Source organism: Microcaecilia unicolor, chromosome 9 (assembly GCF_901765095.1).
Source record: "Microcaecilia unicolor chromosome 9, aMicUni1.1, whole genome shotgun sequence".
NCBI classification, from domain to species: Eukaryota; Metazoa; Chordata; class Amphibia; order Gymnophiona; family Siphonopidae; genus Microcaecilia; species Microcaecilia unicolor.
The window spans coordinates 67,638,309-67,651,882 of record NC_044039.1 but is presented as its reverse complement, the minus strand read 5'-3'; the positions used below and the strand labels follow the sequence as shown (position 1 = coordinate 67,651,882).

Below are 13,574 nucleotides of genomic sequence, written 5' to 3'. Positions count from 1 at the left end.
TATGTGTGTGTGTGTGAAACAAAGATAGCTTAAATTTCTGTGCATGTGTGAAATGCTATTTGTGTAGGTATGCATATGTTTATAAATGGAAAATATCTATGTGTGCTAATGTGTGTCAGAAACAGAATATATATATATATGTCTATATGTTTGTATACCTATGCCTCTGGTCATTTCCATCCATGCACGCTTTCCACCAGACACAGTCTTTTTTTTTTTACTTAGCCACGATGTTCTGGAATTTTCCCTGATGCTGTACAGATGGACACCTCCTATAAAGTTTAGTGCTTCCTTGAAAACCCATCTTTTTACCCAGGCTTTCAGTGGCTCCTTGGTCATGTAGGGTCAGCTGCATGATCATTCCCTGTGGGGGTGTCTGTCCAAAACCTTTGTTATCCCTTCCTACCAACTGATGGAGTTCCTTTCTGCTATTTTTACTAGTTATTGTACACCTAGTGGCGTTCCAAGCTTGTTTGCCAGCTTGGGTGGGTCACCGCTGCACCCCCTCCCTGGTGCAGGTCACTGCTGCGTCCCCCCCAGGCGCATCACCCCCCTTGTAGTACATAACCTGCCTTTTCCTCTCAGCAAGGGGGTGCGCAGAGCAGGTGCACGGCTGTCGGCTCTGCTGGTCCCCCTGGCCTGCAGGAAGTAACGTTAGAGGGGGCAGGGGACCAGCAAAAACTGACAGCGGCACGCCTGCTCTGAACACTCCCTTGCTGCCTGCACCTGGGGCGAACTGCCCCCACCACCCCACCCTTGGTACGCTGTGTACACCATTTTGATTTGCTTGGCATTAAAGGCAGTATATTAAGCATCAATAAACCTAAACCTAATTTTCCATGTCTGATCAACTTGCATGTGGAAGTTCCCTGGCATAGCAAAAAATATGCACTTATATTACAATACTGCATCAACTATAACCCTACTTTAAACTGTGCTCTACTATCTACTGGAGTTCAAGACGCTGCTGTTAACATCGACTTGTCAGGTTCTCAGGTTCAGAGCCCGGAGAAAACGTAAGCCCTTGGGCTGCTGACGAGGAGCGACAGCAGCAGGCAAAACCCACCAACCAACGCTGGGCAAGCACACCGGCACTGGCAGGGACTGCAGGCTCCGCCCAGCGAGCCGGAACACACGGACTGGAATCCCCCGGACTGGAGGACACAGGACTGGAACGCCCCGGACTGGAACACTGGACTGGAACACACCGGACTGGAGCACCCTGGACTGGTCTATACAGCTTCACCTGCACTTAGCCACTGCCCCCCACGGGTTGAGCCCCTGGGTTCAAGTAGCTGGCAGGACTTACTGGATGACACAGGGACCAGGACTGGAAACAGAAGTACTCCTAAATCCTAAACTGACCTAAGTGCTCCCAAGCCCTAAACCAACAGAAGTGTTCCTCACAGTAAACTAACAAAAGGACTTCCTAAGCCCTATACTAACAGGAGTGCCCCAAGGCACTGACCTAACAGGAGTGCTTCTCACAGCACCAAAAGGAAAAGCAGGGGAGCCACAAGGAAGAACAGGGAAGCTAAACACATAAGCTAATAAAGGTGCTTCCTAAGCACCAAACTTCAGCAGACCTAACACAGGTGCTCTGAGCACCAAGCTACAGAAGCTCTACAACTCTAAACTAACTAGGGTGCTCCCACGCACCAAACAACCAGAAGAGCTCCTAGCACTAAAAGGGAAGACAGGGGAGCCACTAGGGAAAAAACAAGGAAGCTAAACACGTAAGCCAAAAGTGCTTCCAAAGCACCAAACACAAACAGCAAAGACTGCAATGCTCCCAACAGCACAAACACCAGAAGTACTTCTAACAGCCAAATCTGCAGTGTTCCTAACACCACCAAACCCTGAAGTACTTCTATCAGCAACAGAGCTTCCAAAGCACTACACACAGCAATGCTTCCAAAGCACCAAGAGGGAAAAGCTAAACACACAGTCACAAGTGCACACTGCACTAACACTAACCTGGACCTAAAGCAAGTAGCAAAAGCAAATGTTGCAAAAGGCCCTGGAGGGAAGAACACCACTTCCTTATCAAGGCCCTCCCTGATGATGTCACACTCCCTAGACCCAGGCAGACAGCACACTGAAACCCAGAGAGGCCCAACCCACACCAATGCAGAACTGTGAAGCACTTGAAGCCAGTACACCCAAAGAGAGGTAGAGCTAACTCAGTCCACACACACAGCTGTAGTAAAGTGAAACAATTAGAGTCATGCTGCTGGAAGCTGCCAGCATAGAGAGAGAGAGAGCTAGCTCAGAAATGACAGACAAAAGAAACAGAAGCCAGCTAAGAAGCTGACCCCCAGGAAAAAGGTAAGTTTGAGAGGGGTTCTGACCACAATCATAACACGACTGAAGTGAGTCCCTGCTGTGTTTGCTAAGGATGAGCTGTTCCATCAGTTTGGGTGTGGGATCTTGCTCCTCCCCCTATTTCTGATGTCAGATGCTGCCAGGATTTATTTTATTTTATTATTTTATTTGTTGCATTTGTATCCCACATTTTCCCACCTATTTGCAGGCTCAATGTGGCTTACAATATTCCATCCTGGCATCGCCATAGCAGAGTAAAGATACACTAAAGATACAGGATTAAAGGGTAGGCAAGCTAACATCCTTTTGTGTCTCTGCTTTGAACTACGCTCTACTATCTACTGAAGTTCAAGACCCTGCGAAGGGCGACGAAAATGATAGTGGGGATGGGACGACTTTCCTATGAAGAGAGGCTGAGAAGGCTAGGGCTTTTTAGCTTGGAGAAGAGACGGCTGAGGGGAGATATGATAGAAGTGTATAAAATAATGAGTGGAATGGATCGGGTGGATGTGAAGCGACTGTTCACGCTATCCAAAAATACTAGGACTAGAGGGCATCAGTTGAAGCTACAGTGTGGTAAATTTAAAACGAATCGGAGAAAATTTTTCTTCACCCAACGTGTAATTAGACTCTGGAATTCGTTGCCGGAGAACGTGGTACGGGCGGTTAGCTTGACGGAGTTTAAAAAGGGGTTAGATAGATTCCTAAAGGACAAGTCCATAGACCGCTATTAAATGGACTTGGAAAAATTCCGCATTTTTAGGTATAACTTGTCTGGAATGTTTTTACGTTTGGGGAGCGTGCCAGGTGCCCTTGACCTGGATTGGCCACTGTCGGTGACAGGATGCTGGGCTAGATGGACCTTTGGTCTTTCCCAGTATGGCACTACTTATGTACTTATGTACTTATGCTGCTAACATCCACTGCAGTGAGTCCCTGCTGTCCCATCATTTCGGGTGTGGGAGCTTGTTCCACTCCCTATTCCTGAGGTCAGACACTGCCAGGATTAAAGGGCAGTGGACAGAGGTGCACTGCTAAGGCGCAAGCCAAAGGCGCACTTCTTGGTGTGCTTGTTTGCGCAATGATTTGCGCTGTTCTTTTGAATAACTGAAGATCTTGTAAGACTATTCCCTGGCTTGAGAACATTTGTCTTCTAGAAAAGTATCATATTTTCAGAGATTATGGTAAAGCTAGATGTTCCCCTATATTCATTGGAATAGTCAGAGAAGTTTTAAATTCTTTTGTGTGTGTATTATTTGTATGAACTGAGCTGAGAACACCAGATCTGCTTCTTGGTTTAAATAGAATTTGTCAGTCTATATTTTTTATTGCTATATTTTTTGTGTGGTACTGTGGTGCAGCGTTTCTGGTCCAACAGAGTTGAATTAAGTGCAGGTTTGAATAATTTTAAAAATAGTTTTTAAGCTTCTGAAGGAACATTTTAATGCCTAGTAAAAAGAAAATGGCTTAGGTTTGGTTTTCATTTTTAGGTCTCTTGACAGTTATGGGACTAAATCCAATCGATACTGAACCTATGACAACTTATATACTAGTAGTAATTTCTGATAGCTCACAAACAATTAGAACATAAGAACATAAGAGTAGCCATACTGGGTCAGACCAATGGTCCATCTAGCCCAGTATCCTGTTTTCCAAGCAGTGGCCAAGCCAGGTCACAAGTACCTGGCAGAAACCCAATTAGCAGCAACATTCCATGCTACCAATCCCAGGCCAAGCAGTTGCTTCCCCATGTCTGTCTCAATAGCACACTATGGACTTCTCCGCCAGGAATTTGTTCAAACCTTTTTTAAACCCAGATACGCTAACCACTGTTACCACATCCTCTGGCAATGAGTTCCAGAGCTTAACTAATCATTGAGTGAAAAAAATATTTCCTCCTATTTGTTTTAAAAGTATTTCCATGTAACTTCGAGTGTTCCCTAGTCTTTATACTTTTGGAACGAGTAAAAAAAATCGATCTACTTGTGCTACACCACTCAGGATTTTGTAGACCTCAATCATATCTCCCCTCATCCATCTCTTTTCCAAGCTAAACAGCCCTAACCTCTTTAGCCTTTCCTCATACGAGAGGAGTTCCATCCCCTTTATCATTTTGCTCACTCTTTGAACCTTTTCTAATTCCGGTATATCTTTTTTGAGATACGGCGACCAGAACTGAACATAATACTTGAGTTGCGGTTGCACCATGGAGCTATACAAAGGCATTATAGTATTTTCAGTCTTATTTATCATCCCTTTCCTAATAATTCCTAGCATTCTATTTGCTTCTTTGGCCGCCGCTGCACACTGAGAAAAAGAGGTTAGTGTATTATCTACAATGACACCCAGATCTTTTTCTTGGTTGCTGACCCCCAAAGGTGGACCCTATAATCAGGTAACTACGATTTGGATTATTTTTTTCCAATGTGCATCACCTTACATTTGTCCACATTAAATTTCATCTGCCATTTGGATGCCCAGTCTTCCAGTTTCCTAAGGTTTCCCTGCAATATTTCAGAGTCCGCATGTGTCTTAACAGCCTTGAATAGTTTTGTACCATCTGCAAATTTAATCACCTCACTCGTTGTTCCAATTTCCATATCATTTATAAATATGTTAAATAGCACCGGTCCCAATATAGATCCCTGCGGCACTTCACTGTTCACCCTCATCCATTGAGAGAAATGACCATTTAAATTTTTATTATGTCTTTAAATAAACAGTATAAAACAACCAATTCAGCTTCTAATCAGCCTCAATTCTTAGAAAATGTACAAAATGTGTCTCAGACAAATTTATAACATTACATTTCCTGGCAATAATGTCCATTATAGTAGTTATAAAATCAACAACATGGGTTCATCCTTTCCTTTATCCACCCCTGCCAAACTCCCTTTACACAGACATCCCACTATATTCCAAACTGTTTATACCTGCCTACCCTCTATCCCCCCCCAAAAAAATAACAACCAAATCTATCCCCCCCCCCCAAAATAACAACCAAATCCACATGTTCTGAGCTTGCATCCCAATTGTCCCTCTCCCCCCCCCCCCCAGCCCCTGTATTCCCCCCTCCCCTCTTTAGGACTTAATCTTCTCCAGGCTATTCAGCAGTCGAGACCAACTCCGCCTTCGTCTCAATTCTCCATCTCGGCAATATGCCATGAGACGCTCCATATTTATCAATAATTCCAGTCTGCTCTTCCAATCACCCACTGATGGCGGGTCTGTGGTTCGCCAACCACGTGCTATAAGGCATTTTGCCGCAGCCAGCCCCCATCGTAGCAATTTGCTCCGTTCCCAGGAGTCGCTCTCATTGTACAGTCCCAGCAAACACCCTTTAGGACTACACACTAGTGACTCCCCTGTCATTTTTACTAGGTTTTTCATCACTGCCAACCCCTCTGTTTTCTGTCGAATAGCCAATTCCTAATCCACACCAGAGCCTTGCCTCCTATCCCGTGACTCTTTAATTTTCTCAGGAGTCTCTCATGAGGAACGTTATCAAAAGCATTCTGAAAATCTAGATACACTACATCAACCGGCTCACGTTTATCCAAATGTTTATCCACAGTTAGACAACCAGAATATTTGGTTGATTGCTCTGTGGCAATGGGTCAAAAAATTAATGTAATTCAGGGTAACAGGGGGCCATTAAGAAAAGAGTTGGCCAAGCAACGGGAACAAGTTTTAAGATATATTTCTCTTAGTGACTTAGCTGTTGCTTCAAACTTAGGCTTACCAGTCCCTTGCTGTTATTTCAACGCCAGATCGGTCCATAATAAAACTGACCTGATTAGAGATTTAATTGGAGGTTCTGATCTTGGCTTGGCATTCATTGTCAAAACTTGGCTTTCAGATTATTCTACTCCACTACCATAATTCTGTGCCCTCCAGGTTACTCTGCAATTTTTTTCCCATCAGAAGGGAAAAAGTGGTGGTGGTATTGTAGTGATTTACAAGAATTTATTTTACCACTAAATGATGTTATGTCAATTAGTTTTTCAAAAAGGCAGTAAATAAATCCTAATAAATAAATAAAAAATAGTTGTGAGTAGTTCTATTAATTCAACTGGTGGTCTATAAACAGTAGTGGCTATCCCATTTCTTGCCAAGTTAATAGAATTTGTAGTGGGTTCTCACACTTATCCAACTATATAGATGAATTTAACCTTTTACACAGTTCCCAGAATGGTGTTCGATCATTCCATAATATGAGACACTACTACTGTTTTTAACATCCAAGGTCAGATGATTTCAGTAGCAGTGGTGAGATGATTCTACTGCAATTTGAAATCTCTGCGTTTGATACTGTGAAACATAATATATTGACCATGCTATCAGAGTTTAGTTTTAGTGGCCCTGTACATCACTGGTTTCAATCTTTCCTGAAGAACAGACAGTATCTAGTTTTAAAAGATGGTAGTTACTCATTTCCCTGGGAACCTCCATGTGGAGTTCCTCAGGGTTCTTATATTTCTCCACTCTTGTATAATTTATACATGAGTTCCCTTGGCAACTTATCACTAATATCTGGTGAAATCGTGCTGTCTTATGCAGACAATATTTTTCTTCTAGTTCCTATTAATCAAGTTATAGATTCTGTTTCATCTAAAATCAATGACTGAAGAAATGGGATAAAAGATTGGTCTGTCAGGTCTACTTAATGCTGACAAAACCAAGACTCTATGGTTTTCAATGGATCTTACTAAAGTTCCCAAGGTGATTACAGATGATGGTTTTCAGTTGAATGTAGAAAGGATTTCTAAAGTTCTGGGTATGATCTTGGATTCATCTCGGACATTGGAACCTCAGGTTAACAGTTTGGTTAGAAAAGCTTATTTTAAATTAAAACAACTGCGTTTGCTGAGATCTTATTTTCTGGAAGACCATTTTAAAATGATTGTACAATTAATGTCTTTACTAGATTATGAAAATTCTTTATATTTGTGTATCTCATCAAAGCAAGTTCTTAGACTTCAGATGATACAGAACTCACCAGTTAGAATGATATTTTGGAAGACTCGTTTAGATCATGCAAGTCCACTATTGAACACAATGCACTGATTACCTATGAAATTTTGAGTTGTTTTTAAGGTGCTTTGTCTAGCATTTAAGTTTCTGAATGGCTTATGTCCTGACAATAGGTTTCAATTGGTAAATGTCTTAAACTCGAAGGCAGCCACTAGAAGATGTAATTATTACTACTTGGTTTTCCTTCTACTCAAAAAGATCAATTTAAACAATATTTACCCAATTATATTTTCTAGATATTCGATATTGGAACAATTTATCCAGTGAGATACATCTAATGAGGAGTTATCTTCAGTTTCGTAAAGCTTTAAAAACATATTTGTTTAATAAACCCATAGAATTTTATTTATTTATTTGTTTGTTACATTTGTATCCCACATTTTCCCACCTATTTGCAGGCTCAATGTGGCTTACATAGTACCGTAAAGGTGATCGCCAAGTTCGGTATGGGAACAAATACAGTTTGATGTTAGGTCGGGTAGGTTGGTATATTCAGGTACATAGGGATTGAGGGTAGGAAGGAATATATAGTGTCCAGTACAGTCTAAGGTTTTTCTGTGTTGCAGAGTTGATGCATCTAATTTATGTCGGTGGGGAATACTTTTCTGAATAAGTAGGTCTTTAATGATCTCCTGAAGTTCAGATTGTTTTCACAGACTTTGGCAGTGCATTCCACAATTGCGCGCCTATGTAGGAGAAGTTGGATGCATGAGTTCATTTGTATCTGAGTCCTTTGCAGCTCGGGTAGTGGAGATTCAAGTAGGTACATGATGCTTTGGTTCTGTTTTTGGTTGGGAGATCGAACAGGTTGACCATATATCCTGGGACTACACCGTAGATATTCTTGTGGACCAAGGTGCAGATTTTGCAGGTCATACGTTCCTTGATTGGGAGCCAGTGCAGTTTTTCTCGTAGGGGTTTGGCACTTTCGAAGCGTGTTTTACCGAATATCAGCCTGGCTACTGTGTTTTGGACTGTCTGGAATTGTTCTTTAGAGAAAATAAATCATAACAATAATTACTAGAATGTTACGTTCGTAGTTTTATTCTCCGTGCTTCCTGATGTTTGTTCTGAGCTTCTTATTGTTACATCCCTGTAACTCGCCTTGAATCCTAAATTGGAGAACTGATGAGAGACAAATCTCAGATAACAGACATCTACTTTTCCAATGTCACAAAAGTTACACAGGTAATTTCCCTGGCAACAGAAAGCTATAGATGCAAGCTAGTAAAGGACAGGGATGCAAACCAATGTTAAAATGTCTCCCTGTGATGGATGGCTAAAAAATAATATTTGGACAACATAAAATAGATGTGGAGAATTTCAATTAATCACTTCAGTTTTTTCTTTCTCTGCTTGTGAGCCAGTTTGACCAAATGCCATCCAATACCAGCCTCTCCAGTATTTCTGATGAAACTTTTCTGCCTGTGGGGAGCCATGAAGAAGAGGGGAAAATAGTTGCAGTCAATCTGGAAGACTTTTCAGAAATTTGAAAACCCTAAATATTTAACTAGATGCCACTCAGCTTCCTGTGACACCCCAAAAGAGTACACAAACAGCAGCAATGGAGCTTTGGAACAGAGAAAGAAAAGTGCAAATTGAAGATGACCTCTTTGTGGTATAATAAACAGGCAGTGAGTAGTATCTTACCTTATTAACTGAGCAAAGGCACTGAAAAGCCAGGAACGTCTGGCAAAGGCTCATGTAGATCCCATTTTAAACACTGACGGCAGGACTTCTGGAAATCAGCAGTCTTCAAATCAGATGAATCCTGCAAACCAAAGACATGATAATAAAGCACAATTACAATAGGTTTTGCCTCCAAACGACGTTCCCCAGTGGGAGTAGATCAAGTGCAGGGGATCGGACTGTAAACCATTTTTTTTCTCAATGTTTGTTCCCCAGGCTAACTTACCTAACACATGCAACATGCTAGATAAGGACTCTGTTGGCCAGTTCCTGAACTCTGCCTGTCAGTATCCACATTTGTTTTAGGCTATTCCGTCTCCATGCTCATTTGAGGTTTGTCAAACACCTACAAAGAGGAGCATTCACCAGTCACACCAACAGGATTCAAAGAGAAGCACCACCAGAAAAGAAACTCGTTAGTCAAAAATGAATGTCATAATTGCAACATTAGGAACCTGCTGCACCTTCCCCTAACATTATTACTGCATTATGGTAGCTTAATCATTACAATTCATCTAATGATTAACAGGATAACAGCACAAGAACAACAATTTGTTAGTCAGACACCCACACTTTAAATAATGAATAAAAAGATACTGCCCATCTGTGAATCTGTTTCACTTTAATTTCCTTTAAGCCACAACATAAAATGGTTTGACCTTTGACCATAGTTCTCTCTTAATCCAGCCTTATTTTGGGCATGTGAACAGATTAGGAATTTCTTCCACTAAATAATTAAACATTCATGACTTAATGCAAATACATTCCCTATCTAATCAATTATATTACCAGAATTCAATGCCACAAGCCAGCTGGTGAACTGTTTGAGAAATGACTCGGCCCTAGTTCTCATTTGCTCAGTGAAAGTGACACTACTCTGAAGGCACCAACCTTACAGTAATCTACCTCCAATTTCATTTAAAGTCTCTCCAGGGACTTAGAAAAGCAACCCTAACACCAGCAACTCCACCACATTCAAGACGAAAACAAAATGGGAAGGAAGGAAAGGAGAAGTGACGGGAGGAGAGAGAACACTGAACAAGGTTTTCTCTATCCAAACTTATGACACAAATCCATGCCAAACCTTTGCTGATTCTAGAATCAAAATTGTAATTCGTAGGGTCTATTCATGAGAAAAACTGTTATAAATTTGTGAAAGCTCACATTTTTGGAAAAACTGATAACATGAAACAGTTAAAAACAGACCTAAACTATTGAGCAGGGACTGTCTCTCTCTGTCAGGTGTTCAGCGCTGCGTGCGTCTGGTAGCGCTTTACAAATGTTAATAATAATAATAAACTCCAATTGCATCTTCTATACCATAGGCCCCCATAATGCAGTATAAGTACCCCAAGGGGTACACCAGACATTTGTATGGGGTACATGCAGGGCCGGTCTTAGGGCGAGGCGACCTAGGCGACCGCATAGGGCCTCCGCCCCCGAGTTCCAGTCCCCCTCCCTCTGAATTTTAAAAGTTACCTCGTCGGGTTACAGGCAGTGGCAGGAGTGAACAGTGTGAGAGCTGCTCGGCGCTTCAAGAGCCTTCCTTTCCCCCTCTCAGCTCTGGTCCCGCCCTCTTGGAAACAGGAAATGAGGGCAGGACCAGAGCTGAGAGAGGGAAAGGAAGACTCCTGAAGCGCCGAGCAGCTCGCACGCTTTTCACTCCTGCCGCTGCCTGTAACCCGACGAGGTAACTTTTAAAATTCAGAGGGAGGGAGGCCTCGGAAGGTAGGGAGTCTTGGAGCTGGAAGGTGGGGAGTCTTTGAGCTGGCAGGGAGGGAGGGAGGGAGGCCTTGGAGCTGGGAGGGACGGAACTGGGAAGGAGGGAGGAGCCCTGGAGCTCGGAGTGGGGCCGGGCCCTGGAGCTCGGAGGGAGGGAGGGGAGCCCTAGAGCTCGGAGGGAGGGAGGGAGGGAAGGAGGGGGGCCCTGGAGCTCGGAGGGGATGGCCAGCCCTGGAGCTTGGGTGGGGGTGAAGCTGGGGTGGGGCCCCATCAAATTGGTCTGCACAGGGCCCTGCACTTGCTAAGACCGGCTCTGGGTACATGGCACCCAGAGCCCAACCACTGCCTTCCCTTCTCTGCTGTCACTCATGCGTCTGTCAGGCCAATGCCTTCCTGTACCTGCAGTGGCAAGAAAAAATGAAAACTGTATCCTTCCCTTCCCTGACACATACCCATTCACTCACCCACTGCCTCCCTGATACCATGGCTGAAATGAAGCATTGGGCTATAGCCTTGTGCATGCTACTGGTTGCTCTTGCCAGTCCTGCCTCCTGATATAACTTCCTGTTTTGGAGGAGCAGGACCAGCAAGACCTGCCAGTGGCATAAACAAGACTATGGCCCTAGGCCTCAATTCGGTTTGCTTGCAGCAAAGGTTGACACCTATTTGTTCACTCATATGAGACAGCAGCTAGGTGGCATTTCTTATTGCTACTGCAGATACAGGAAGGCAGCGGCCCGGTAGGTGAGCAAGTGGTGGCAGGGAGGTGAAGGCAGCAGTGAGTGAATGAGCGAATGAGTAGAGGTGATGGTAAAGGCATGAGTGAACAAGATTGGGGGAGGTGGGGGTGGGATAGGAAAAAAAAAAAAAAAAAGAGAGAGATGAGGCAATGTTGATAGTGGAGGGAGAGACACATGGGTGATGGTGGAGGTTGATTAGGGGGGGACTAAAGAAAGATCGGGCAATGCTGGATGATGGGGCAAGTGGAAAAGAGATGAGGTGATGCATGAATAGTGGAGGAGGGGATGGGAGGAAAGTGCAAGGACAGTGGTGGGAGGGAAGAGAGACAGAAGGGTGATGTTGGATGTAGGGGGAGGAGAGAAAAATAGGGCAATACTGGATAGTGGAAGGAGAGAGACAGAGAATGAGAAAGAGGGCTGATTTGGATGGTAGGGGGTGGGGAGACAAAGAGGAGATGCTGCATGGCAGAGGAGGGAGAAAAAAAGACAGGATATTCTGGATGGCTTTGGTGGAGGAGGAGACACACACACACAGAGAAGATGCTCTGCACGGCTGGGGGGGGGGGGGGGGGGGGGGAGAAGAAAATCCTGAGTGCTGTAGAACGCATAAAATGAAATAAAATTTTCACTCTTTCAAAAAGTACAAAGACCAGGTGACACTCAATGAAATTACATGGAAATACTTTTAAAATAAATAGGAGGAAATATTTTTTTCACTTAAAGAATAGTTAAGCTCTGGAACTTGTTGCTGGAGGATGTAGTAATAGCGGCTAACATACCGGGTTTAAAAAAAAAGATTTGGACAAATTCCTGGAGGAAAAGTCCATGGTCTGCTATTGAGATAGATATGGTGGAAACCACTATTTGCCCTGGGATTGGCAGCTGCCAGGTACTTGTGACTAGTTTGTTATGAGAGAAAGAGAGAGAGAGAGGGGGGGGGGGATGGTGTGGTGGTGGGGAGATACACAGAGGGTATATTTTAGGATTGGGGAAAGAAAGGCTTATTGAAAAGGGAGATAGATGGTGGACTTGGAGAAAGAAAGGTCAAATTGGACCTGGCAAAAAAGTTAAGAGAAGAGAGAAGAAAGCAGAAACCAGATACTGGGCCCAACATGATTAGCAAAATAAAATGACAAGACAAAGATAGAAAAAGAAATTTTATTTTCTATTTCATGATTACAATATATTAGTTTTTGGAATATATGTCTGCCAGAGCTGATCTGAGCTCAGGGTACTGGGTGAAAGTTGGGGAACACATCTCTACAGTAATACCCACTATTTACAAACACCATAGAAGAGGCACACATTTAAGGCTTCATTTCTTTGAAAGTGAGGCCAGAATGTGATCCATCTCTCCACAGATGTTGGCTACAACAGCTGTAACCTTAAAAAAAAAAAAAGAAGGGGGGGATTCAAGGAGCATTTTCCTTGTACTCCTACTTTGGGCAGTATATATACTGCCAAGTTTACCAAACTGACAGTGTTAAATGAAATATATTCTCTCTCTAAATGCTGCCCTTCTTAAAAGTGCTAAAATGAAAAATAAATTTTGAAAAGTCCTAAAAACATAGTAACATAGTAACATAGTAGATGACGGCAGAAGAAGACCTGCATGGTCCATCCCGTCTGCCCAACAAGATAAACTCATATGTGTATACCTTACTTTGATTTGTACCTGCCTTTTTCAGGGCACAGACCGTACAAGTCTGCCCAGCAGTATTTCCCGCCTCACAACCACCAGTCCCGCCTCCCATCACCGGCTCTGGCACAGACCGTATAAGTCTACCCTCCACTATCCTCGCCTCCCAACCACCAACCCCTCTTCCCCCACCTGCTTCGCCACCCAATTTCGGCTAAGCTTCTGAGGACCCCTTCCTACTGCATAGGATTCCTTTATGCATATCCCACGCATGTTTGAATTCCGTTACCGTTTTCATCTCCACCACCTCCCGCGGGAGGGCATTCCAAGCATCCACCACCCTCTCCGTGAAAAAATAATTCCTGACATCTTTTTTGAGTCTGCCCCCCTTCAATCTCATTTCATGTCCTCTCGTTCTACCGCCT

The 13,574-nt window shown here is 43.4% G+C and overlaps 1 protein-coding gene across 8 annotated transcripts in view; it reads right to left on the bottom strand.

Annotated features, from left to right (window-relative positions):
- The window catches only part of PPARA (peroxisome proliferator activated receptor alpha), a 652,237-nt gene that overhangs the window by 450,429 nt on the left and 188,234 nt on the right, over positions 1-13,574 (bottom strand). For 6 of the 8 annotated variants that reach the window (XM_030213762.1, XM_030213761.1, XM_030213757.1 and 3 more), the window contains exons 2-3: positions 9,275-9,394; positions 9,010-9,130 (exon numbers count right to left, since the gene is read on the bottom strand). The gene's annotated coding sequence lies outside the window, so the exon portion shown is untranslated. Of the gene's footprint in view, positions 1-9,009; positions 9,131-9,274; positions 9,481-13,574 lie in introns of those variants that run through there. The other 2 variants (XM_030213758.1, XM_030213763.1) reach the window with 2 other exon arrangements.